General features: G+C 36.1%; 1 protein-coding gene and 1 long non-coding RNA gene across 3 annotated transcripts in view; one reads left to right on the forward strand and one right to left on the reverse strand.

The window, feature by feature from the left end:
• LOC115240781 (zygotic gap protein knirps-like) overlaps positions 1-5,539 on the reverse strand; it is a 31,021-nt gene extending 25,482 nt beyond the window's left edge. For both annotated transcript variants that reach the window (XM_029816136.1, XM_029816135.1), the window contains exon 1: positions 4,817-5,539. The gene's annotated coding sequence lies outside the window, so the exon portion shown is untranslated. The remainder of the gene's footprint in view (positions 1-4,816) is intronic.
• The window catches only part of LOC115240782, a 224,686-nt gene that overhangs the window by 86,836 nt on the left and 110,029 nt on the right, over positions 1-27,821 (forward strand). Inside the window, exon 2 of the long non-coding RNA XR_003884824.1 lies at positions 18,662-18,668. This is a non-coding gene — a long non-coding RNA (uncharacterized LOC115240782). The remainder of the gene's footprint in view (positions 1-18,661; positions 18,669-27,821) is intronic.

A 27,821-nucleotide genomic window follows, 5' to 3' on the forward strand; every position in this document is an offset into this window, starting at 1 on the left:
TGTAACATGCGGCCGGCGCAATTTGTATTGGCATCGATGCGTTTTTAACGATCGGTTTGATGGATGGTAGTGGCTCATTCACGGACACGTCGATCGAATCCTTGAAAAATGATCCTGTGCATTGGCGCGCACACATATCTTAGCGGGAGTATATAGACGTAGCAATGCGCCAGTATACAGGGTGTATATAAAAAAAGCAATGTAGTTATATATTATATATTTTTACATAAAATAAATATGCAAAATTAAAAGGATAATGATTATCGTAATATTAGAACATGAATAATACTGAATTAAAAAGAAATTAAATTTGAAATTAAATATTTTTACCCAATTAAACTTTATAGGAGCGCAAATAAAAAAATTAATCTAGCAAATAAATTCCAATAAAATATGATTTGAACATTAAATTTGATTGAAAGATATTAATTAAAAAATAGAAAGAATGGCATGGAACGAAAAACTTTTGTCAAAAATTCATCTCCAAATTTCCCTAAGATCTCCAGTTCATAGTGCGCGATTTCTCATCACACTCTGTATATATATCATCCGCGAGCATATGGCAAGGTAGAAAGCGGAGTTTCTTTTCGGTTAATGTTTTCGCGATCTACAATGCGCCCGGCCGGGAGCCAAAGACAATTAATAACCTTCCGGAGGATCATTTATCGCGACAGTTTAGCCTCACGTTAGAGAAACGAGCTAGCACGGAGCGCATAAACGCTGTGGCGCAGGTAGCCACGTCGTAGACGACGACATTGTCTGTCTCCTCGAGCCGTGACCGATCCGATTTTTAACAGCGATTCTGCGTCCGCCACTCAAGAGTCAATCGAGAACGGTCGTGCACGACCCTCTCGCACTTGTGGGAATCGTGATGGGTGCTCCTCTTGGAAGTACTGTGATTCGTTATGCCCGCGTTATGTCTTCGTGTATGAATGTGAATACATATGTGCAACGCCTCGCACCAGCGCTTTAGACGAGAGTCAGCTGCTTCCACGATATGTTTCACGAATGACGTGTTTTGAAGTGCCAAATGTAACATTATTGCGAACTCGATGAAAAAAATTATTGGCCGATTTACAGGAAAAGCAGTCGTTGCATTATCAATTTATTTTGAATTTTATATTGTACCGAACGAAAAAAATTAAGAAAAAAAATGCATAAGAATTTATTCATAAATATATTTTTATAAATTATAAGAATCAATATTTAATCAATCAAGAATTAATACATATTTTTAACGAAATACATATTATAACGAATATATGTTATTAAAAAAAAAAAATTGCAATGGAACAATTAAATGTGTTTGCTCGATTAATACATTTATTAAATATATAATCATCGAGCACAGAGTTGTGAGAAACAATATTCGTATACATGTATAATTTTTAGCGAAGTGAAAGAAATGAACAACTGTGGAGACGGAACTCGTTAAATAACCGCGCATTATAATGATGGGTCCCTTCGAATAAAAGCTTCGGGTTTTATATCTGTCTTCCGCTTATACTCCAAGACACACGAGACCGGTATGCCTCGCCGGCGCAATTTAATCTCCCTTTATTTGGCGATTAAGCGCGCCATCATTGATTTATAATCTCATAAAAGGCCGAAGGCACGGTCTTGTAACGACGCCTGCAATATCGCAAACTGAAAGAGCACCGGCAGATTTTCACGCGTGTGTGTATATATATCTACATATGTGTGTATATTTGTATACTCGATTGTGTAGCCGCGCGTCAGCCGCGATTTAAATACAATTTCCACGAAAGCGACATTTAAAATGTTATATGTGATCTTGTTGAAGAAATCTCCGAAGTTCTCGACTAACCGTTAACTTAATATAAATGCACGATTTAAGTAATATAGCACGCATTGTCTAGAAATTAAATTTAAATTTCTATCGCGAATCGTTTGCAAGATAAGCACATTTCATCTAGTATTATTTAAATATATTGATATTTTATTTCATTATTAAATATTTTTATTATTATATAGCTATTTCATCATTTTACAAATATGATACACATTACACAATCGTAGGATTCTTTGATGTTCTTTGAAAACAACCATTTGCAAAGAAATGCTCTCGCTGCAAGTCTAACAGTTCTCTCTCGAGACGTATAACCACTGTACTCAAGAATGTACTATGCTCACGATTATCTTTTGCCCTCGTCTGCGACGAGTTTCACGCGATAAGACGATTCAATCCTTCACTCAACACGGTCGCTTTTTGTAAGCATGTCCTCATCTTAACGGAAGCGGGACCGAGTGTAGATCGGTGTAATTCATGTTATCGCGGAGCAGAACAAAGAACATCGATTTAGATTAGAAAAGTAACGGGTAATTTGCGTGCGTACCGTTAAATGCACCTTTTAAACGATCTAGATAAGATAAAAAGAGAGACTGACATTTCCACGCATCTGCACGTTTCACTTAAGTCTCGCTCGACCGTTGCATTTCGCTATATCTATTCTAAGAAAATATCCTAGCATATATTTTTCTAACACAATAAGAGATTCGATTACTTTTTCTTATATAAACTTCAATTCAATTTATTTATAAGAAAACGGAAACAATTTTAAAATTTTTTATGTGCAGAGACAGTAATCTAGTTTTGCACACGTTAAGAAATTTATATATTTATACATAAAAGATTTTTTCTTGATCAATGCAACGTGACTACCACGTGAGAGAGTTGGATTTGAAGACACAGAATCTTTAATCGAGTATTCCATTTACGCTTTACCGCCGCGGTTAGGTCAGGGTCTTGGGCTCCATTCGGAATGGGACAAAAAAGATAATACGCGTATTTGTCACGATTCTCGGTACTTCCCGCATGGCTGTTGTAAAGGGTGGCAATGTAGCGGCAGCAAAAAGGCGTTAAGTCAGATCACGAACCCGTGACGAGACGACGAGCCGGAAGGGGTTAATATGTAAATAAGACGCGAAACAACTTTTAGGCTTGCGTCGCCCGTTGTACTAAACTAAGATACCATGCAAATCTAATATTTGTGTATCACTAGATCAAAGATGATTCGAGGAAATGCTTCAACAATTACGTATTTGTAATGTAAATATAAAAAATGTGAATACATATAATCCGATATAAAAAAAATAATGTAACATATTTCTAATGTGATTTTTTTACACTTTTTTTTTAAAGAGAAATTTTGTTGCCAATTATCTTATTACATTGAATTTTTTGTTACAAAAAAGATTAATATTTGTGCCATTAAAAAGCTCAAAATTGAAGTATTAAAATTAATCAAAGAAATTAATTCTCTCATATTTTATGATCGGGAAACATATCATAAATTTTTAGTTAAATAAATCTCAATCTACAGTTTTTAAATTGTCAGTTTTAATCTCATTGTAAATTCATTCGTGCTGTGATTTTATTTTATGCAAAAATTTATATTGTTTTTTTAACTTTCTTATTTAGCCCACCGAAATGAAGATGCGTCCTTGAGCGCACACGCAACTCGTTGCGGGAATGTACGCGTGCACGTGCGTGCGCGATGAATTGGTGCGCGAGGAACAAGAACGAGAAAAAGATCAGAGACGAGAAAGAGAGAAGATACATCTTTCTCTCTCTCTCTCTCTCTCTCTCTCTCTCTCTTTTTCGGACCTCTCGCGGGCATAGAGCTTGCCGGGTATACAAGTGGGTAATAACCGTATGAAAGGGTAACAAAGGTGGCCGACACACCGCAGTCGATGTGAAGAAAAAGAGCACCAGGGGCCAAGGATATGGGGCGCGGGCAGGGGAAGAGCAATAAATATATTTTGACATGGGAGAGCCTCGCCGACGTTCTTATGTATAATAATTGTAATGGCTGTCTCTGTCGCACGTACGCGGGCATAGCATCATCCTTTGGGCCCTTTGTGTTACCGAATTACTGTACCGACTACCAGTAGGCAAATATTATAGCAACAGGCGAAGAGATGAAGGGTAACGATAATGTTTTTATTTGATGACGGCTAACCGCACGTGAGATCGCACGTTGGAGAGAGAGCTCTGCCATCTGCCCCCTCTTCTCTGGCGGTCAAGAAAGCATAAAAGTCATAAATATTTTCCCGGGACCAAAGGGTACGAGTATGCATAGGCGGCAATGCAATGATCAACGTCAACGATACGCTTACTTACAATTTCTAATTTCTATTTTTCTTTTTCTTTCTTCCAATATTTAATAATTAAATATTTGAAGAAGAAAATAGAAAAATAAATATTTATTTCAAATGTGTTATGTATAATAATTGATCATTTATATAAAATATTAAGTTTGCTATTAATATTTTATATAAATGATCAATTATTATACATTCTTTATCATAACATTTATTAATTTCTAATATTTTTAAATAAAAGGTAGAAATCACACAAAAATCATAAGTTCTATGTATTTTACATTTTTGTAATATTTACTTTATTCGTTCTGCATTAACTAATTAATAATTGAATGATCGCTACCATGAAAATAATAAATAGACAATATATGTTACAATAACATAAATAATCATTGAGAAATTCTCTTATAACTGTCTTTATACAAGGCAAAATTATTATGAACTTGGATCCGAAAGTGTGAAGACTTTAATGCTCTGACAATAAGTGCAAATATCCACCAAAGACTTTTAAATACTCGCAAACTATCTAATAGAAGTATTTCATACCGTGTGAACAATGCATGTATCAATTTAATTACTAAAAAGTATTACATATAATAATCATAATAGCAAAAGTACTAACAAATGTCGTTAATATAATACGAAATATTTCTGTAGACACTGTCAAAATGCGTAAAATCAGGCCACTCACCTCAAGTAAATTGTATATCCACGTTGTGTCAGTCTATTCCGTTTTCCGTTTCACTAAGCCAACGATAAGAATGTATTCCCGCCAAAGAATAATCGAGTCCTATCATACGTTACACATTGCATTTGTCTCTTGTATTATTTTTGAGAAATATTTGCTCTCTCTTTAGAATTTTGGACCACACATTCCTTTTCAGTTATCTAATGTTGAAATCCGAAGAAAGTTTTTTTTTTTCCGTAGAGAGGCTTGTTTACATTTTCTTAAAAGTATCGTTTCTTCTAAATCTCTTGTTTTGTTGTAAGACACTACCGGGAATTTTCGTCGCTTTAATTCAATATCGCCGAATGAATAATACGACACTAATTGATCGTAATTCGCGCACCTCCTCGTCCCATTTTATCTATTTTATTCTTTTGCGCTTTTTTTCTCTCTCCTTCCTCCCCTTCTCTCCTCTGTTTGCCCCGCTATTTCTTTGCGATTTTTTCCTTCACCTCTTTTCCTCGCTGCTCGTGATTGCTTTGTATACACTCTGTCTCTTTCTCTCTCCCTCCCCCTCTCTCTTTCTATCTCTCTCATATGCGCACATGTGACGGTGCGACTACGGCGATGGACGAGAAAGGACTGGAGCTGTACGATTTCTCAGACCTGTTTGACTGCATCGAAGCGCCCGAAGAGAACCGTGCTGTACCGAAGGAAAGGATTATCATCCGTGTAGTGAGCCATCTGGGGAGCTGTTCTTCACCTATCGGTTCACGCCTGTGTATGGGCCCGCCAACGGACCCAGTCTCAGACCGATCGACCAACCAATCGGTGTGGATTCCTGATACCTAGGCTATATAAGTGCCACCCATCAGTCCCCACTTGTAACCGGGTCCACCACTCTTGAAAGCTCTTGTCAGCCACAAATACTACTACTTTGCTAGTTTATTCGCTGACTATACCGTTGAACCCTTATGTTACAGAAACATTAATGTATGAGCAGCGCGAAAACATAGCAAGAGAGAGAGAGAGAGAGAGAGAGAGAGAGTTTGCCATTTCGATTTTTCTATTTTCTTTTCATTTCCTTCCTTTCTAACTAGATAGGTCTTTAATATACAGATTTATGCACTAGAATATGAGACTTGCTACGTCATTTTATTAATGAACAACTATGTTATTTTATTAATGAGTCTTTAAATTGATCAAACATCTCCATTGATCTTTTTTATCCAAATATCTTGATTTAATTGCCGGAAAAACCGTCACGATTTCTGTGACAATATGTCTGCTTTTTATACACTAATAAGTAGCTCTGTTCTATTATCATCGCGTCACGCGGATATTTAAATCACGTCAACGGATTTTACACTTTTTTTCGCGTTTTTTTTTTCTGGTTGAAGTCACAAAGATATTTTCAATTTCTTCTAATGCGAACACCATTTTCCTCAAGCGCAGACAAGATTTCCTCGTCGTTGCCAGGTATTCAAAACAACGCTCTTACGGCGCTCCAGAATCTAACCACAGAGAGAGATTAGTCTACGCGACACTCGCGGTTCGAATGAAAGCTCTTTACGGCGCCTATACAGGTTTTACTCGCGTGCGCTAGATAATGCATACATATGGTTTCCACATTCCCTTGGCGGCTAATGTCGTCGCAAATGAGCAAGCGAATCCTCTTTTTTTTCGGAATATTTAATGGCTGCATTAATACAATACTTGACTTACTTAAAAATATCAACGAGGTTATCACATTTTTTTACTGTATAATTATCTTTCACTGCAGTATAACTATGTTTATAATAATTAATCTTTCATGATAATGGAATTTTTCTTACGAAAAATTTGCGACTCCATGCTAAAAGTTAAAAGTTTTCTCCTGAGTACGATTTATGATACAATTCGAGGAATTTTTCAGTTAAATTTGCAGGATTAGAGATTATTTTAACGTATTGTTATTTTATATAGTATTATTTTTGTCATACAATTTGGAAAAGGGTATAATTGCAGAAAAGAGTTATTTTAATCTATTGTTATTTTTTAGTATTTTTTGAACTAGGTAAACTATATATATTTGATGATTGATAACAGTTCTCGCACTGTTTTGATCTAGAAAAGAAACCTTTTAAAATAACAGCGAATTCTTTTAACAGACACACTATGCGACCACCTGTAGTATTTTGCATTCAATATATTTTTCCATGTCGCATTGTGGGTGCATACATTTATAGCTTTTACATGTTCTAGATCATTTGACAAGAGAATAAAGAAACCTTCTCAGCATAATAGAATATATACAATTATTACCAGTGTGATTTATTTATTCGTGTGTATATAAACTCGCCGTATCATTTTATTATTTTATAGAATATAAAAATCCGTTATATGTAATAGGATGTTATCTGCCAGATTATTCAATTAATGCACGCGCGATAAATGCCGACTTGAAACTCTACCTCTCGTACTTTTCTCACACTTTCATCATTGAAAGGTTTCCTCGTTTTATATTCCGCCTTTGAGAAATTAATTAGTGCAATTAGTACGTGCGTAGCAATGGATCTACGTCAGCTAAATTCAAATTGTATGTGACCGAACAATTTCCACATCAGAGAGGTATTCTTTCTTTCGAAACATCGGAGTCTCTCAACGACGCACGTGTATTAGAAATCTAGCGTGTTTACAATAAAATCCAGCGATCGATTTAATAAAATGTCGAGAGACGATGCGTGACATAGGTGCCGCAAATTAAGGAAGATGTGTCCACCCATAAAAATCGAATCGTACATTTAAAATCTATTACTTATTGTTTTTTTTTTCTTCTCTCTGATTCATCTCTCCGTTTCTCGAGATTTCATTTTTTCTCCGTCTCTCTCTTATTTGTTCGAATAGATATTCTTCTGTCTTTGTCGCTTTTTATGATTATTCTTTTTTAGTTTCTTTTTCTTTGTTTTTGTCTTTCCCTCGCGATCTTTACTCTTCTTATGTGTCAAATCATCCATCACGTTCCCTCGATTAACGATTAATTTCATCGAGATAATATCGAAACGTATATTTACCTACAAGATTTATATAATCCAATTATCTTTTAGTGTATATCGCGTGTCTTTTTCTCTTTTATAAATCTCATGAAATATGAGAATCAAACCAGATATAACCATTATTATAACATTATTGATATAATTGTGATTACTAAATCTTTTTTGAACACAGTGCGTATTTTCTAAATATATTAGCATAATTATGAATTAGTCGAACTTCTCTGTGTACTTAAAAAAACATTATATTTAAATAAATACACTTGAGAATACTTGTGTTATGTACGCAATATAAAACAAACATATTTTAGATAGCCACTTTTGAATGATATACAATATAATGATGACAGATTATAATGATAATTATATAAAATTTGAAGAGATTTTTACATGATACAACACAATTAATTTTTTTATAAGGGCGTGTTCTTGAAACTTTATTGATCGCGATCGTAAGGTGAAGATGCTTTCTGCGAAAGGAACTCCTGTAAATTTGCCGATGTATGGCAACAAGAGAGGCATGGCAGACACCGTCAGATTCGTGATCAATTGGCCGCGTATAATCCGGATGTATCTACGCGTTTGGCCATCCGTTCCTTTTTGTCTGTCGCAGTCTCATCCTAGTATGCATGCTCGCTCATGCAGAAGCCCTTTTGGAGAAGGCAGATGGGACTAATATAGACTCGATTCTGCTCCCGAAGATATAAACTCATTCTTTCGAAGGTGTCGGAGCTGCCCAGCGACATGGAAACAAATAAGATTTATCGTTCCGTACATGTTGCTCTGATCGCCCCGTGTTATGAAAAACATAATCGGCCTGATATCGTACGGAGATATTCACGAGCAAAAAAGAACTCAGGAAAAGGAACGAGAAAAGTGATGCGTCAGTCCATACGGTTTGTTGTTATATCCAAGCTGTGTGTGTGTGTATGTGTGTGTATTGACACAGAATGTACACTATTAAAACGTAAAATATATGTATAGCGAAATGTTGGTATCCGTTTAAATTAATTGCGTATATATACAGATAAAAATTTTTGATCAGAAAGCATAGAGAAAAATATTAAAATCAAATATTAAAAGAATCTTTTGTATGGGTTGATACAGCATAAAGATACAATTAAATCTAGAGTGAAAGTTTTGATTAAGTGTTCCGTTGCGAACATCTGTTCTCAGTTGCACACGTTTCAATTATAATATTCGAGTTGTAAGAAATAGTCACTAAAATGCAATAATTTATAATAGAAAATATATCAATTTTGTACGTAATATTTTGCATCATAAAATAAGAAATAAAATCTAAATCTAAATATACATAAAGATTCGAGTGACATATTTTGCTATAAATAAATAAATAATTTCTAAAATTAGAATTATAATTACATAGTTTTGATTTTAAATTGGATTAATTAAGAGACTCTTTTTGAAAATCTAATTAATAATAATATTGATCTGAATAATAATATAAATGCGATGAATTATTTTTTGTGATATTAGGGTAATAGTGATAACAAATAAGATACATAAAGACACATGTATAAAGATTATATTTTCGAAAACGGTATTATTTATGAGTTGCCAAATTATTTTGAAGCTGTTTACTGTAATACCGTTTTAGGAAAACGTTGTCAGGATACGTAGTTAAAAGCTGGGGTAGGTCAAACACACCGTTTATTACAGAGATTTGAGATATACGTCCGTAAGGGTCGAAGGAAGAACAACTCCACTTCTTGTTTATAACAAAACATGAATGCTTTTTAGTGATTCAACGGTTAAGTAAAATAAAGGGAACCATAGCAACTATCTAGAGATTCTATCTCTAGGTCTAGTTGTAACTACTTTATTACATTCCTATACTTAAAAAAGTATGAGTTTTCAATCATAATCCGTCTTTTTTTCTATTTAAGAACCGGCTTGTCAGGTAATAAAACAAATGGTAGTGAATCTTTCTTTTTTCTTTCTCTCTCTTCAATAAATGGTATGACAAATAAAGCCAGAGCAGCCATTTACAATTGGGCAATATATATCCTATATATATAGCCTTGTTAAAAGTCTAGGTATAATATATAGAAGTCTGTGGGTTTAAATAAAATAAAAATATTGCATATTGATTTTCAATTTATTAAATATAAAAATAATAAAAATACTCTCAAAAATGTTTACAATAATTTTTTACTGAAAGAAGATTTAATAGCAGCACAATATGTGTGCAAAATATATAATGCTTATTTGCTTTATGACGATATATATTTTTATTTTATAAATGAAAGAAAATTGCAAAGCTAGAGAGAAAGAAAGAGAGAGGAGGGAGAGAGAGAGAGAGAGAGGAAGAATATATGTCGATACAAAAATGAATGAAAATTTATAAAATAAATTTATTAATTCAAACATGGTTTTTCAGAAGTGATTTAAAAAAATAATATTATGGTGGCCTAGAAAATTATTCGTTACTTCATCGCGTTCTTCAACGCGGTTCATCATTTTCAGCTACAGCTCATAAATCGCTGAACGGTATAGACACTCGTAAACGTAAAGTGCAAACGTATGTTTTCACGACTGAGAGCCCACTAAAATCCCAGTGACAGTGATATCGGCTATCGCGGCCTCAGACAACGGGAACACTCGTAAACCTTTCTGCGCGTAGGGCATGGAATTTGCATCGCGCTCGTATTTCCCAACTGAATTGGCTTGTCGTGCAAAAATACGATTCGCAATCAGACATAAAGTGAATCCTCGCAAATAAATTAGAGTAGAAAAGTTACAGCCGCGATTCCGCAATAATTTTCTCGTAACGATCGAATAAAAAAAAAAACGGTTACGTGTGTAAAATTTAGATCGCTCCTCTCAACGACATTCCAGATTTTGCAAATCTTCAAGTATCAGCATCTGTTCTTCAAGTATCAGTATCTGTTCTTCAAGTATTAATTTTCTGTTGAAAATTTAATATTGGCTATTAATTTTGTTTTTATCCGTTGTATTTGACATTCTATATTCTAAGAAAATATTTTTGAGAGAGAAAAATGTACAAAGTATCATAAATTTTGTCAATAATTAATCTATTTGTCGGAAAAAGAATTGAACGTTATTCTTTTTTACTCTCCAAAGAGTTATAATTAATATTTAACATAACGTGGCTGCCTTTCTTAATCTGTTAGACATATACAACAAACATAAGAGAAAATGTAAAAATATAAGCATGGCATATTGGTGATGCAAATGATAATCAATCACTTTATTCGATATATCGGAATCGGTGATGATATTAATCGGATTTGTTATTTTGCCCCTTATTTAATTATACTCTTATATTTAAATAAATATTTTATATCCGATACAATTATTTCTTATTAATCTAATCTAATTAATGACGCGAATATAAGAAATTATATATGCATATTCCATCCGATTTTACACTTTCTTTAAAACGAAGAATAATAAGATAGGTCTATGAAGAGAAAAATGGGGTTTACGGTTTTACAAAAACGCGTTTGCGCGACGCGGGATTTCTCGAGATAAGATATATGGTTGCTTCTGGCGGAGAGAAGTGCGACATAGGTTCTATATCTATATCTATACGTCTTTTTCGTATCCAAGTCTCGATCACAAGATGATGTACTTAGCGAGAGGAGACGCCGATAGCGGTACGAAAGCCACCGCTGTCTGAGAAATTAAATTACGAAGTCGCTTGGCACTTTCGACGTGGCGAAAAAATGGCGCGGCATTCGCGAGATTTCAGGAACGCGACGGCGACGAGTCGCGCTGAAAAGCGCCGTTTGCTACGGCACACTTGGTCCCATTAATCGAAAACACGCGGAATGTCGTAAGAGCGAGCGAGTCAGGCGTTTCTCTATATGTTGCGGCTAGCCGAACGAACGAACGAGCGACGCGACGGCGTGCGAATCGTCGTTGCTGTAATTGATTACCGCGAGAAGATTATTAAACGCAGTCTCGGCCTCGTCGAGCGAAGAAATCTCATCCTACGGTGTGAGGTCAAAGGGACACAGCCGAGGCGACCGTGCGCCCCGTGAAAACTGTCGAGGTTCTTGCAAACTACATTTCCAAGTGTAAGAAATATTAATAGCAAACAAATGGCAATGTTTCAAGAGGAAACGCCTTTCTATCATAAGTTTTCTGAATTTTTCTGCAAATTACCATGTCTGTCATTTTTCACTGAAAGTATTTAGATATGTACGACATAACATGCTGCAAATTTTTTGTAAAATCTTTTTTCGACATTTTGTAAAAAGACACAAAATTGCAAAATTGCACCAGAACAAATAGAAAAAAAAATCTATTTTAACAATCACGGAACTATCATCATTAGTAATGATGCAAAATACGGGGTTTTTTTTTTCTACAATACGTGTGAAAAAAAACGAGCTAATCATCATTCGTCTTACGCTATAAAATCAACAGCGCAAGATTATAAAGTAAAATGTTTCGTGGAAACTCCAGACATATGGGAAATTAAATTGTCAATTATCGACTAGTTTGTACTTTTCAATGATTATTAATTTTTATGAAACTGTAGAGAAGTATGAGATAACGAGATATGCATAGAGCTTATTAGCATTTTAATAGTTTGAGTCTAGTTGATAAGTTACGTTATTTATTCATTCAAAATCAAGATATTATCAACAGTAATTTTGCCACTATATATATCCCTGCCATTTTTAAATAATTATAATATTTATAAATATATATGTATTATATATCGATATTTTATACTTCCGCAACGTATTTATTGCACTCGCGTCGGAATCTGAAATCAATTGGCAAGATTTAAGACGTCATTGAAAATACTTTGTCTGCATTTCCAAAGGAAATGCGAGGAAAGAAAGCAGCCGTTAAACTGTGTACGGTGGCGTATCGATTTCACGAAGGTCGAGGTCTAAGAATTATTTCGAGCGAGAGAGCCGCGAAAAAGGAAACAGGATCTCTCGTACGCGCGTCCTTCAGCGAGGATCCTCCCGTGGAAAGGGCGTAGGCGAATCTTCGATCTCGCGAATCGTTGGAAGTCAACCTCCGTCGGCGTACAACCTCACTTGGGAGCGCAGTCGCGCGGTATCTCGGATCTACTTTGTGTCCTCTTACAAAGCAAGAAGAGGTACAAGTACGCCGATCCGCAGGATGTACGTTTCAGTGATCTACAGTGCGATTCTTAAATCGAGCCGGGAGACTCGCGATCTTCGTCGCATTCACACGAGATTTCGTGGAGTCGCGTGATAGTCGAATTTCATGGATTTATTTCCAGCTCGTCTCGGGATTTTTTGCAGTCAAATTTATGAAAAAATCTTGCGATAAGAAAAAGATTATTGCCTGTATTAGACGTTCGTTTTGATGATGCTTATAATATAAGAAATATATTCTTTAATATATTTTTAAATATATTCTCTAAATTTAATTTAATTTTATATTCTTTTTATTTTTAATTTAATTTAATTTTTTTTAAATTAAATTTTCTATAATATAAAAAATTTTAAAATGAAATGAAATGAAAACGCTAAAATCTATTAAATTTAATGTAGATTTTTCTCTAGAATAGAACGTACGCTTTAGGAGATAAATATCGATTTTAGATTAATTATTGCTACATGTTCTTTATAAAATAATAGAATATCTTAACTATCTCGTTGCGCACGTGTAACGTGAGTAATTTTTCATAAAGCAAACAGTCGAGAGATTTGTATAGATCCTATATGCTCCCCACTGTTACTTACAAGCCTAAACTAACGAGTATACCGTATCGATCAAGAGCCCCGAGGAGAAAAAATCGTCAGGGCATGCTCGGGTATCGACGGGCAACGGCCGGATGACGAATCAACAAAGATCAGAATCGGCCGATTAATGTCCGCCAGCGAGTGTCTAGAGGTGCCGGTGTGACAAAATACCATGGATACCTAACAACTTCGACATCTGGCCGATTTGTCACGGGACGTTTTCCCGCGCGATATTTCAAGCAAGCCCGAGAATGACGGCAGCAGGCCACGAGCTCGGCGTGCTGTGAATAATTTCTGAATACCGCTAACGAGAGTCTAGTGGTAGATTCGGTCAAAGCCGCGCGCACTCTCGAGATACCGCGTCCAATCGCGCGCATCATGCCGCAGAGATGGAAAACACTTCTGCGCCTGTGAAAAAATCAAACGGCTGCAATACCCGTCGCGAATGTACGTAGGTACATATCTCTCATTTCGTGACAAACCTGGGAATGATTTATTTCGCGTCCCCCTCGCCGATGAGAATCTTTATACGCGTCTGATTCTCAGATAATTTGTCGGCGACGCATTTACAGGTACGCATTTTCTTTCACTTAGGAATCGGCCGAGTGAAAGTCCAGCCGCACTCTTTACAAAAAGTTTCCGCGATTGTTCTACTCGACCTCCATCACAATTATAAAAGTCGATCAAAGTGCGACGCGTTCTTTTAGACTTTCCGATATTCGGAAATTCTACCTAAATATTTTTTGCGTGAATTCTAGTGCTTGATCTTGTAATGTATTATATTATCGCGTCCAAGATTATTTAAAACAAGAATAAAACCGTCGATATTCTCGTAAAAGCGGCATTGAAACGTAATACACTAGTATATAGAGACTACCAGATTCTATCTGAAATTTAATCTCGTATCTCTCTCTTTCTCTCTCAGAATTTCCGCGATAAATCGACTGCTCACCGCCTACCGCCCACTCGCGCGAGTCCAGCATATTTAATTACAGAAAATCGCGCGGCCTTCGAGCGTCTACGGACTTTACACTCGCAAGTGCAAAACCGTAAAATAAAGGATCTTTCTGAGCGAGAAACATATAATACGAACGAAAGCATCGAACGAATATCAGATGAATCGATAATAATCGTCGATAAACTTCTTGCCGATTTAATGCCGACGACAAGCAGCAACGATTCGTCTCGTCGATGACGAGATACCCTGCTGTCTAAATACACTTAATGGATGACAACTATAAACTACCGCAACAGCACATAACATGGAACCACGGAACGAATATCGTTCCGCACGATTAAACGCGCTCCTCCCTCTCCCCTCGAAGCTCTCGATCTCTCTAGGACCCTTGGCTGGTCGTTATCGTCACGTTCCGGTATCTGGATGTACCCTGTGGATTCACCCTGCGCGATCGTTGATGCCAGGATCTCGCTTGTACGGTGATTTTATGAAAGTATATTCTATAAATCTTTAAAAGGTATCATCTATATAAACCAAGAAAAATGGTTAAGCGTACTAATATCTCTTCACTAAATGCATCTATTTTATTTATCATTGTAGTATTGTTCCTGAAATCATACATTATTTAGCTATTGCGTGTGTTTAAAAAATATAGGCGATTATATTTTGTCGTTTTACTTATACCAAAAATACGAGACAGCAGCATCTACCCTATAGGAGCTATGTATACAGAATGTTCCAAAAAATCATTAAATATTTATATGGTAGATAAGACACACTATACTGAGTAAAAAAACCTTAATAAACATAGGTCGAAAGCTCAACCGTTTCGGAGACATAAACATTTTTATATGTTAGTATCACGATTGACGTACTGGCTTTTATGTGTCCCATGCGATGTTTACCTCAGTGTTTATAAACAGCATTCTGAATGGCCTCATTCAATTTCCATACATATTTCATAACAGAAAATTTCACCGGCAATCAGTCAGTTGTCATCAACCGGCGATTGCGGATCTGTAAGAAGAAGATGCCAAGCATGTATGGAAATGGAAGGAGAACATGTCGAACAACTTCTATAAATATTGAGAAAAACATTTAGACAAATTATCTTCTTCTCACGTCGCATGCGACAAGGAACAAGTAAGTCAATCATGATTCTAAAAATGTTATATCTTGTGATACAAAAATGTTTATATCTCAGAAACGGTTGAGCTTTCGACCTAAGATTTTTTTATTCAGTATGGTGTATCCTATACACCATATAAATATTGAATGGTTTTTTTGAACATCCTGTATATGTATAATTTTCGCAGAATGGCAATTTGCTACCATTTTTATTACAATTTTTCGATCATATCGTAAAGATACTAGCATAATTTCTCACTTAAATTACGATGACTCGACCAAGGAAGGCGATTCATAGTCGCGCTTCAGACGAAACGGTGGCTAAACGTAAAGTTCGTTGCAATTGGTCTGCCTTTTGGCAAGGTCCCCCTTTTATCCCGCAGGACAAAACCACAAGAGCCACAAATTTAACCACGGACGCGCGGCGTTGAACCGGCGACACATCGTTCGATAAATCTGCTTGGCGCGCTAACGTTGAGAGTTGAATGAATAGCGTTACGGGCCGGCAAGCATACTGAATGCGGGACGAGACCGGCTCGTTGACACGGTAGTCAAAATATTGGGGGAGTGCCGAGTCGAATCCGCATCGTCGCCGTTTTCCTTTTTATTTCCTCGCTAAATTATCGTGCATGCGAGCTACGACGGTGAACAGCGTTTACGAGCTTGAGCACCCTCGGGAGAATTCAGATTCGTGGAATCGACATATCTCATCTGCTACAAAAGCTCGCAATACTATGGACGTTTGTCGTTTGATTACTCTAACGGAACTGATACATCATGAATCTCGTATAAATCTCATCTGATAAAGGTACCATCCTTCGCCTAGATACTGTTTTAAAAAATTGCAAGAGGCAACATGTACATTTGTATGTATAATCTATTTTATATATGTACTCATATTGAAAATCTGATTTTACAAATCTATGCAATATAAATTAAAATATTGATTGTAACACTTTTTAGTATCATCGCGATATTAATCAATAACTTTGAATTGTAAACGATTGTATATCATATGTGTATAACAAAAAAATCTTATATATTATTGAATTTTAATTAGGATTTTTTAATTTGGGTTTTTTTTAAAGAGACTCTTAATATATTTAATATTGTATGGATTGTTTTGAGTATCGAGAATCGTGCAATGCGTTTAATGAACAATGCGGTGCATTAGCTCCGATGCAAATCTAATTCAAATCTGGCAGAAAATCGTGTCGTGGTTGGCTAATAGTCGGTGGTATGACGCGCCGCGAATACGTGAGACAATGTAGGGAGAGAGAGGTGAAACTTTCTCGATGCTGCTTTGTTCCGTGATGCGTAGATTAGCATTTAAATTGCCTGAGTTATATCGCCGAGCCGACAAACTTTAAGTAGGATTCTTTATCGACAAATTAACTTGCCGACTTTACAATGCGTACCGGTCAAGTTAAGAATTCCATGCGACAAAATAATACCGCTTCATCCTCACATATTTTGCAACATCGAAGTATGCTTTTTCTATCAAATTTTCGAAAATGTTAATTGTAATCATGCTGCACCAATTAATTAAACGTCGATTGTACCGCATTTGCTGTTTTATAGCGGACGCGTCTGTATTTTTGGTCGGGTGAGCCGCCGAATGACGTGCCAAAAATAATAAAATGTACGAGGATATCCTTATCAGAGTGACACGAAACAGCGTGCGGTTTCTAACACACTGGGACGGTTTCACTGCACTGTAAATTCGCGAATGCACTCGCTTGCGATTCTCGAACAAGGAGCGAACGAATTCCAACGAGAGGAAGCTGTAGCGGAATGCGAGAGTGCGAGAAGATGACAAAAAAGAGAGAAAGAAAGGAGGGAAAAAAGGAGATGCTCGTTATCTCTCTCGTGAGAGGAGGACGACTTGTCCCGTCTCTTTATGCAAGGATTGTAAAAAAGGCGCGGCGATTTATAAGACGCACCACCATAGAAATTGGGCCAGCTTACGACAGACCGAGTAGGAAACACGTTGTTGGGAAGTGAAGGCGAAAGAAAAGAGGACTCGACAAGAAGCAGCGACTTCTTAACGGAACACGCTTGTATGCGAGAGGATCGTCAAGACGATCTCATTCTCGGTCGTCGCTATATTTTTGACACAAGATTCTAGCTGTATATTGGTCTTGAGATCGTATCGGCATCGTTTAAAGAGCAGAGCAGTGATGCCGCAATTATATCTTACGAGAGCGCGTATCTGACATCTCTCTGATACAGCAAATTCCATACCAAAGATGGTAATATTAGCAACATCATGTTAGTAGAAAGCCTATAATTCGGTAAATCTCGAAAAATATCCAAAAACTCACCAAAGATGTTTATCGTCTTCTACTATGGAAGAAGTGAGCCAAGATAAATATATAGGATTAATACAAAGTATATATAATACAAAGCATTTAAAGTATCATGTATTAAGGCAAATACTCTCATTTATTATTTAATATCGGTAAATTGGATTTATTTACAGTGTAAAATTAGTCAATAAATAAATAAATTTGTCAACACAATGCACGTACAGTATTGTATTTTTGGAATGAAAAATTCATTTATTTGTGACACGGTTCGAGTGCATTTATTGTGATTCTATTTCTGTAATAATATAGGGGAAACGCAGTATGATAGTATCTTGCACATTTTTATACACTTCTATAATACATGCCTTATTTACTTGCTTAAGCTATGTTGCTCATGTAAAGATCTATGCATTTTGTTGTTAAGATCAACACATTTTACAAACAAATCACATTTTCTCGAAAAACATATTAAACATTCTTATCCGATTTAGAGATGATAAACGATTTTAATTTTTGTAAAGTCCTGCAATTTGTTCTATTCATCTATTAGAAGCGGCTTTAACCTAACTAAAATATAGAGGATATTTTCCTTTGTCTTCCTTGTTTCGTCAAAAATACAAGACAAAGAAATTTGCTATAGTAATTTAATTATAATGAAAATCTGTCAAATGTAATTTATTATTTCTATTGTATTTATATTTCTTTTATTTGTTTTGTTTCAGGCAAAAGGTAAATTACTGGAAGAAGCTTTAACGGAAATTGGGCAGGCTTGTGAGATCAATGCATTTTTAAATAATAAGAAAGTAAGTTTTAAAGAAAACAGAATTTTTGTACACCATAAATAGCATAAGTCAATCCTTTACTACCGAAACGGAACAAAAAAGAAACTAGACCAGTCAGCTCTTATATTTTCCTCGTTTTCTCATTGTCCTATAGACTTAGTTGTGTAGTTAATCACGATCCAGCCGCAATGTCCGGTCAACGCAACATCGTCACCGGTCTCTCCCGTTTCACTTGGAGAACCTTTGTCACTCGCGGATGCGTCTTTGCCGCATAACGCGACCACAGCCGCTCGTAAAATCGGTATGCATAATCCGTAGGGTTGCACGAGACCCAAGACAAGACAATATTCGCAAAAATATTGTATTGATCTTGAAAATTTTAATCTTGTCTTGTTCTTGAGAGGATTTTTGTATCAAAGATCTTGTCTTGTCTTGTCTTGTCTTGTCTTGATTTTTATTAACAGTTTTTATTTAACACTAAATTGTTTGTCAGCTTGATAAAAAACAGAAAATAGTAAGTATATCTGATTTCTTCTGTTATCCGAAGCGCCGAGCACGATTTTCACTTGTTCTTTACTGCATATGCTCACGTCTCGATTGTGCAGACGCAGTGACGCAGTTTATACACAGAAGAACAGCGTACACATCGCTGTTGCGTATAAAACAGCTCTTTTACAATTAGTTCAGACGTGTTCGCGCAGTTTGTATTAAAAAAATGAAACGTAGTAAATCTAGTACAGAGTCCATAAAAAAGACTAAACCAAGTTCTTCTGCTTAACATGCAAACATTTCCGAAAGTGATAATGAAAGTTCGGAAGTAAGTGCAGTTAAACAATGCACATATAAAACTTATTTTAAGTATGAAACAAAAAACAATGAAAAAATCGGTGTATGATATTAAGGATGTTAATTTTATAATAAAAGGTATTATAATTAACATTATAATAAAAAAATATTAAAAATATTAATATTTATTTAGCTATATACTTATGTAAAATTTTATATTAATTACTGTATTAATTTCTGTTTTTAAATTTATAAATGTTTTTATTTACTAACAATAAGTAAAATTGTTTGTTTTTCTCGCCTATTTCCACATTAATTAAAATCTCAGTTCAGAGATCGGGAACAATTAGGTAACTTTTTTTAAAAACCAAGACTTCTTGACAAGATCAAGAATCTTGATAATTTGTTTTGGTATTGTCTTGATAATTAATTTAAAATCTTGTCTTGATATTGTCTTGAAATTCAAAACAACAAATCCTAATAATCCGTACAGTCGGAAGAGAGGAGTGTTAAAGTTACATCTAAGATAATAAGATCAGGATTCTTCGAAAGGTCAGTCAATAGAGAATTAGCAAAATAAAGGGTAGAATAAAGTCACATCAGGAAATCACATTAGCATTTAGATTTAGGGTATGCAATCATGCATAATGCGTAATCTACTGAAATTTTTAGAGGATAATTCAAGTCACGATGCAATTGTAAACACCTTTTCGAAAAAAATTGTTGACACAAATCAGCTGATCATTCGCTTGTGCATGTCAATTTTCGGCGTGGTGATTTTGATATCAAGAATTACTCGATTCTTTACTCAGTAATAGTCTTCTTTATCTCTGGTTATGTCCCAATTATAACTTTTCGTTATCGCTATCGTTAAAAGACTTCCGTTTTGAATCATCACGATGGCATATATATTACTGATTATTAGTTTCATTATTTGAGAAACTTCTGAAATTCCAACTGAATCTGAGATTCCTTTTAAAAGGAATTGCCAGTAGATGTAAAGAAAGAACAGACATTTAACGTTTTAAAGGCAAACTAAACAATTTGGGCCAAATTATTTCGATACATAAAAGAAGAAATATTCTTGTTTGGGCGCTTTTTAAGAGAATTTAAGAAAAGAGTTAAATTTGTTTCGAATTGTCACCCAATGATATGATTCTAGAAATATATTTTATATTCTATGAATTCTATTTTCTAACGCTTTAAATAGAAAAAACGCTTTAACATAAAATCTTAAAATTTTTTGCCGCTTCTTGAACATTTATCTTGCTTAGAAGAAGGTCGGCTTTTTGCGAAAAAGCGACCTTCTTATTATTTACATCTTACTTTTGGTCGTTTAGGCACCATGTTAAAGATTTAACGGAACGGGTTAATTTCCATAGGGGTCTTTGTTTACTTTCGGCTACTGTTAGAAAAGAATATATAAAAGAATGTCATACATTTGACAATTACTTTCTTCCTGTTAAGAAAATAACCGACTATGAATACAAATTGCTCCAAAGTTGTCTACCTGTTGACTAACAATAAGATGAATTGAACATCATTAATCTTTAGCACAAAAGACTTACAGTTATTTTTACTATATTCATCCATAGATCCAATACATCAATTTATGGTCATCTAGATTAATTAACCGTCAAACATTGAGCATTTTCATTTTCTAAAGCAGATAAAATATTTGAAATTCATAAGATGCAGCTCTTGATGTCATTAAATATTTATAAAAATAGAGGACAAGTCTGCAATTAATTTAATTTTATAATTACCGAATATTTTGATAACAGAATACGATATAATAAAAATACGATATTAAATAAAAAAATATAAAATATCAAAACTAAACACGTTACAAAAACTTACTCTTTTGATATGGATTTTTGTGTACATATTTTTAACTTAATAATTCAGGAGAGAAGAGATGCTACAATCAATTTTAATAAGTATGATACAGAAAATTAATGCATTTGATTAATACAGTATTAATATACAACAATGTTGTTTGTTTGAATTTAAAAAATATGTATAAAATAAGAGAAAAACAGCAGAATTAATATTCCAGTTAAGTATATGAAATTTCTATTGTTACGTTAAATATCATTGAAGGAAATTATAATCGAAATTTTATAAAAATTTATTATTCTACATGTTTGCTCGATATTTCTATGTTATAAAATAAATTTGGGAGTATATATAACACACAATAAAAGTCTCGAATTTTTAAAAACAATTTTTGTGAAAAGTGATATGTTTGATAATTACATGAAATTATAGAAAGATTAACAGATCGACATTCAATGCATTAGCGATCTGAGGATTTAAATTTAATTTGAATTTAGATAAAAATTCATATTTAAGAGATTAATTAATTAAATTAATAATAATGTATATATTTATATTATTTATCACAATTGTGTACTTTTTTATTATTTAGCAAATAGTTATAACAATTTTTCAAAATTGATGATAGTATTCTCCACCACAAGAAAGACGTCAATGTAAATAAACTCGTGCATTATCTTCAATTATATATGACGTAGTATTTCATTACATTAAAAAGATACTAATTATAAATTAATTTCTTGCTTAATCCGTCTCGCACTAGCTTCGTTTTGTCGAGTACGCCTATTTCAACAAGGACAATTGCTTGTTGATCGTGTCGCATCTTTACCTTCACATTCCTAACGTTAACAATTTTATAGCGCGATTTTCTGCAGCGTTACTTTCTCCGGCACGTACGACAATTAAACGATAGTATAGAATTTCACTCTAATGAATAATAATCAATTCGAAGGAGAGCCGCATGGCGTTTCTCATTAGGCATGTCACTTTTCAGTCCACAATCACGCTTACAAATTGATTTCGCTTTCCTTAAGTCGGTTAAATAATGAGAGCGCGATCTCTATTTCTGAACAAGATCAAGTTAATTCTGTTTTTGAACTATATTTTTATATATAATATTAATTAATTTTTTAATCTTGATTTAATCGAGATAAATCTGCTTTTCTTTATATCTGTTATACAATAAAAAATGTTATGAGCAAAAATTGTACTCAAAAAATGGCTAGAGTCTACGGTATGATATAAAAAGAAAAGATTCGATCGGTTGCAGAATTTAATTGACTTTTACATCATCGTTGTATTATATTTGACGCACGAATCTGAAACTTTGCAAAACCGCTGTCGAGAGATTGATGATAGACACAGGTTGCTTGCGACGCCATATGGTGGTAGATACATTGCGCTTAATTTTTTCGTTCCGCGTATTCCGCGGATTCCGTAATTGGTGCGGCTGCTTTTTCGTTTGCGAGTGATATAAGGATAAAGTAGGTTTGGAAATATCGTGAGTCTTCATTCGCGGTGTCAGTTAGGTACCGTCATTCATTATTAATGAAACGTTTGCGGGTAATTTCACGTTGCGGAAAAACTAGCCGTTGTACGTGCAACCGGCCGAAGAAAATTGCCCGATATTTATATGACAATAATCATACGAGGACAGGTGCGTGAGATAAATCTTGGCGAACTGAGAGAGATCTAGAGAGCGTGGTGTGGAATCGCGTCGATCTCGTTGGCGGCGACTAATCTCGCGACAAACGCCTCGGTGGTAATGACCGGCGGCCCTGATCTTCAACTTCGTCGAGTGGTACCGTATATCTTCGGCGCTAAGTAGGCATTAATACGACGTCGCTCGCGTGTCACTTCCAGCAACGCTGAAAGAGACGAATGGCCGTCGGTGCCCACGTACGTTACTTTTCTCTCGTGTGTGATCGTTACGATACTCTACCTATACGTTGCAGTATGCGACACTGGCTACACCGCTTTCCGACAGGCTTTTAACTCAAAACTGCCGATTCCCGCCGTGTTGATTCAAAGCGCCCGAAGATAGATGACGGTTGATGGACAATCTATTAAGATCGATACGCTGTCGACCGTTTCGCTTATTCGTCACTCATGTCGCCGATATGTTTGCCTCGCGGATCTTGTCTTATGTATCAGCCGATCGATTTCCGAATGATCGAGCGACAACAAGGATATTAAAGACTAATCTAAGTCGCTTGCCTTAGCTACGGGAAATATAATCTTGCGATTGTGAGTAATAATCTGTGATCGTTAGAGAGAGAAAACTTTAGAGATTCATCGTAAAATAAATATAAATTTATTATCTATGATATGGAAAGATATAACGATTATATGATCAATTATTTTGATAGTTAAGCAAGACCTGCTCTTTTGATTTAAAACTGACAGGTTTTGTATGGTCGTTATAAAGTAGACGTAAAGAGAATGTTGCTCGAAACTATAAACGCTCGGTGACATAGCGGACACGAAACCGCTCGTACACGGTATATTCGGCCATCACAATCCCGCCGTGAATCGTGTAACCGCAAATCGTCGCGCGCGGGAAGGACGTGACCTCGAGAAAATATGGTAGCCGAAGAGGAAAAGAGAGGAAGATCGAGGGCTACGTTGAAGGGCTTCGAAACTTAACGTAACTTGACCTTTGGCAACCATCTTTGCAGGGGCTTCCCCTCGTGCATTGGTGTCGCTCGCTCAGCCAATCTTTTTGCACTTTCGAGGATCACTGACAATAGCAGTGTCAAAAGAAAGAACAGACGCATAGTCCCTTCTTTCAAAATCGAAAAGAGAGAGAGAGAAAAGATATTAAAACGCTATAAAAATGTGAGAGAAACACAGAAGGATAAGAATATAGAAATAAATCTCTAATCTTCTCTTTTGCCTACATATTACGCATAAAAAATTTTTCTCTCTTTCCTTCGTTCTTATCATAAATATATAAAATTAAGTACGTCTTATCATATAAGGATAGATAAGGAGAAATCATTATTACTAAATATATTTTGATATTAATCTGCAATTTTTGTGTGTGTTTTCTATCGAAATATTTTTTTGTAAATATATTTTCAGCTTACTAATTATCAATATCAGAAAACTATCGACCACATATTTTGCAAGCTTTCAGAATTACTGTATCAAAGTGCTTATCTTAATTAATAAATCAAAATATATCAAGTGTAATTATGATATAAAGAAAGAAAAAAGAATCCAAGAAGATTCCTTATTTCTCGCAGAATTTTTTATCGTTTATTTCAAAGAATGATGAGAAAAGGAGAGAAAAGCGCGAGACGAAAAGAGCAGCATGTCCTTGTATCACACCTTGATCTTAAATGTTTTCCGTCTCGCCGTTGTTGCTGCTGCTGTTGTTCTAGTCGGCCGTGGAAGTTCGTGGTTGAACCGTTTGCTTTACTGCCGTCATGTATAAGCCGGAGCATGGACGTGGAACACGGACGGAAAGAAACGATCGTGTTGCGAGCTTAGAGGGGTTTACCGGGACGCGTTGAAAGCTACCGGCTCCCGCGGGGCCAGCTAGTTAAGATAGCGATCCAAGAGCGGCATCGAACAATGCCGTAAAGTAGCGCTGCCGGTAGTGAATCAGGTATTATGGCGAAAACGTGAACGATTAGCGCCGATCTGTGTTAATACACGAATCCGTACGTGACACATCGATCCCTATGCTTCCATAAGCTATATCAGATGCTCCGCTAGATCTTCCGCGACAACGTCCACTGGTTTTCATGGAGCAAGGACGCATGTCCGTGTGACGTAACTGCGCGATTAGGTTTTTTTGGTGAACACCGTGTGATTATCGTCGGCCACCAACGATGCTCGGCGCGTATCGCGTCGTCGAAAACGTCGCAGTTCAATAATCCGTAGATATCTCGATAATAGAAGGAAATCAAATTTAAAGTGACGTAATCTTAAAAGTTTTTTAATGAAGATTAATGCAATGAATATTACTTATTTCAAAAGCTATATTCAATTTATATTATATCTATCTGTCCTTTATTTTAATAAAGGCAACTGCCATTTCATCAACATATGAAGCATTTTGCATTTTTTTTTCCGAGAATGACCGAGGTGCTCTAAAAAAATTTCAATACACCTCGCTACGATCGCGCAAAACGTTTTCTCAGAAATGGGATTTTCACGATGAATCGGCGAAAACGCGCGCGATTATCGTCGACGTTCCGGAAGTAGTTGGCGCACGGGGGAGAGTAGAAAGGCGAATCGGTAACGGGGGCCAAAAAAAGGGCACGGCGAGGTACTCGAAGGGCCGCAAAAGTCGAAAGGACAATCGCTCGTCAAGCGGCCGTCAAAACATCCCCAAGGATCCATAGCGAATCGCATTCTCACACAGTAGACGGGCAAACGCGGTCGTCCTGGCAAATGCCAGCGGCGGAGGTTCCACGATGAACGAAAGAAGAAGTGGTCCGCGCCGTGCCCTCTTCTGCATCGCGACAATATGCGACCGCAAACAAACGAGTGGCAGCGATAGGGGGCGCCAATGCGCATTCAAGACCAGACAGATTGTCATTTGTCACGTCTTTCACGGTCTCTAATGACACGCACTGCTTTTGGACGCCTTCTTCTTATGCCAACCGGGCACCTGGCACTGACTCGCTTTATTATTCTCCTTTCCTACCTCGCCCCTCCCCTCCTACTTTCCTCCCCCCTTCCTCCCCTCCCCTTTCGCTTGTTCTTTCGCCCCATTCTTTTCTCCTGTTTCTATCATGGTAACGCTCGCGCGATCTATCTCTTCGTCTTTCCATCGCTCTCGGCCTTTTTGGCTCTCGTACGTGGTATTGCGACGGTTAAATTCGATTTGTTAGGATTAAGAACGACATCGCGACGGAAGAGAATCCTGCGCGGGCACTTATTGAAAGCCGACAGATTAAAAAAAATGAGCATTCGAAAGTCCTACTGTAATAAAAGAGAGTATACTTTCAGAGGGATCACGTTTTCGAATTTTTCACTCGATAATATTACTCATTATCTGTCTTCGTCTTTCAATTTGTGTCATAATTGCCGCGAAATCAGTCAGCCCTTCTTCGAAATGCCATGAAATAAATTCGCGAGTCTCCTTCGTCTTTTTAAATCGACTTCCTCGTGTTTCTTTTCTACTATTTAGTCCTGCGGGACGAGTTCCGCTCCGGTAACGCGTTTCGTCGGCAGTCGGCATGATTTAAACTCATTGGGTGCCACATCCGCGCGCGTGTGTTTACCTCCGATGCGCGTTCACGCATATGCGTGCCGAAAAGTAAGAGACTGTTGCTCGCGCTCGATGCCGATGCAACTTGCTTCGCGCAACCATTTATTCTTTTTTGTACCACCTTGATGCTGCCAAGAATAAGTTAAACGTTAATGTCGGTAAAGATCACAATTATTTTCTTTTCTCGGATTATTCGAAATAAAAAGTTGCATTATGTATTATTAATGAGAGATAAATATTATGAGGTACATATAGTGAGATAAATATCTCTTCATTTAGAAATTATGTAACTATACAGTTGCACTGCAGGAGAATTTTATTAGACAAGACTTTACTGCTCAAGAATGTGCTGGGCGAATTTATTTATTCGATCAGGATGTTAGGATTAATAAGCGATACCTCGTTTCAGACAGATTAACAGATTGCTCGTTCGCGACATTATTTATGAATCGCTAGGAAATGATTCGATATTTCTTCGGCGGAAATAATAAGGAATGAAACGATACGAAAGAGGCCTCGAAGGTCTCGATATTCTCCTAACGTATGCTCTCTAGCGATCATACGACAAACGACCATCGTTCATCATCAAACAGCGACTAGAACGATGTCATGGCAGGAGTATCTCCGAGTACATGGTGCTTCATTCGAACCGCACGCCAGACCGATATGTCTACGATATGAGATAAACGAACACCTCGCTGTTCTAGCTTCCATTCCGTAATGTCTTACATGACTTCTGGTACACAGACATTTTTGACTGGTCAAATTCTTTCAGTTTAATAAATAATGTAACTTTTGCCTTAACAAAATATACACTTTCCCATAAAAAATTCTGTTCAACTTATCATTTTTATCATATTTCGAGAAATACGGACGAGAGATGCTTAGAGTTTATTTTATTTTCGCGAAACTATTACGAGATCAATATTTATAGTCCATCATTATTCGATGACAAACGATTATATGCAGTTATGAATTTCTGGTTATATTCGAACAGATGGATATTATATATATCGCGCCGCTATATTTATGCTCCTGGTTTGCAATCGAAGAGAGGATGGGGAGGTCGTGCAAGACTCGCGGGAGAAATCGCACGGCGAGAATCTCTGCTCGCAAAACAGCCCCGTCGGATCGTTTGCCGATTATCCGCGCGTAACCGATCGGACAGCCCGCGGACAAAGCAAACAAGTTGTTTCGCTACACTTTGCGCGAAGCGAAGAAGCAAGGAAAAAAAGAGAGAGAGAGAAT

This window comes from Formica exsecta, unplaced genomic scaffold, assembly GCF_003651465.1.
Source record: "Formica exsecta isolate Colony F162 unplaced genomic scaffold, ASM365146v1 scaffold451, whole genome shotgun sequence".
Classification (NCBI taxonomy): Eukaryota; Metazoa; Arthropoda; class Insecta; order Hymenoptera; family Formicidae; genus Formica; species Formica exsecta.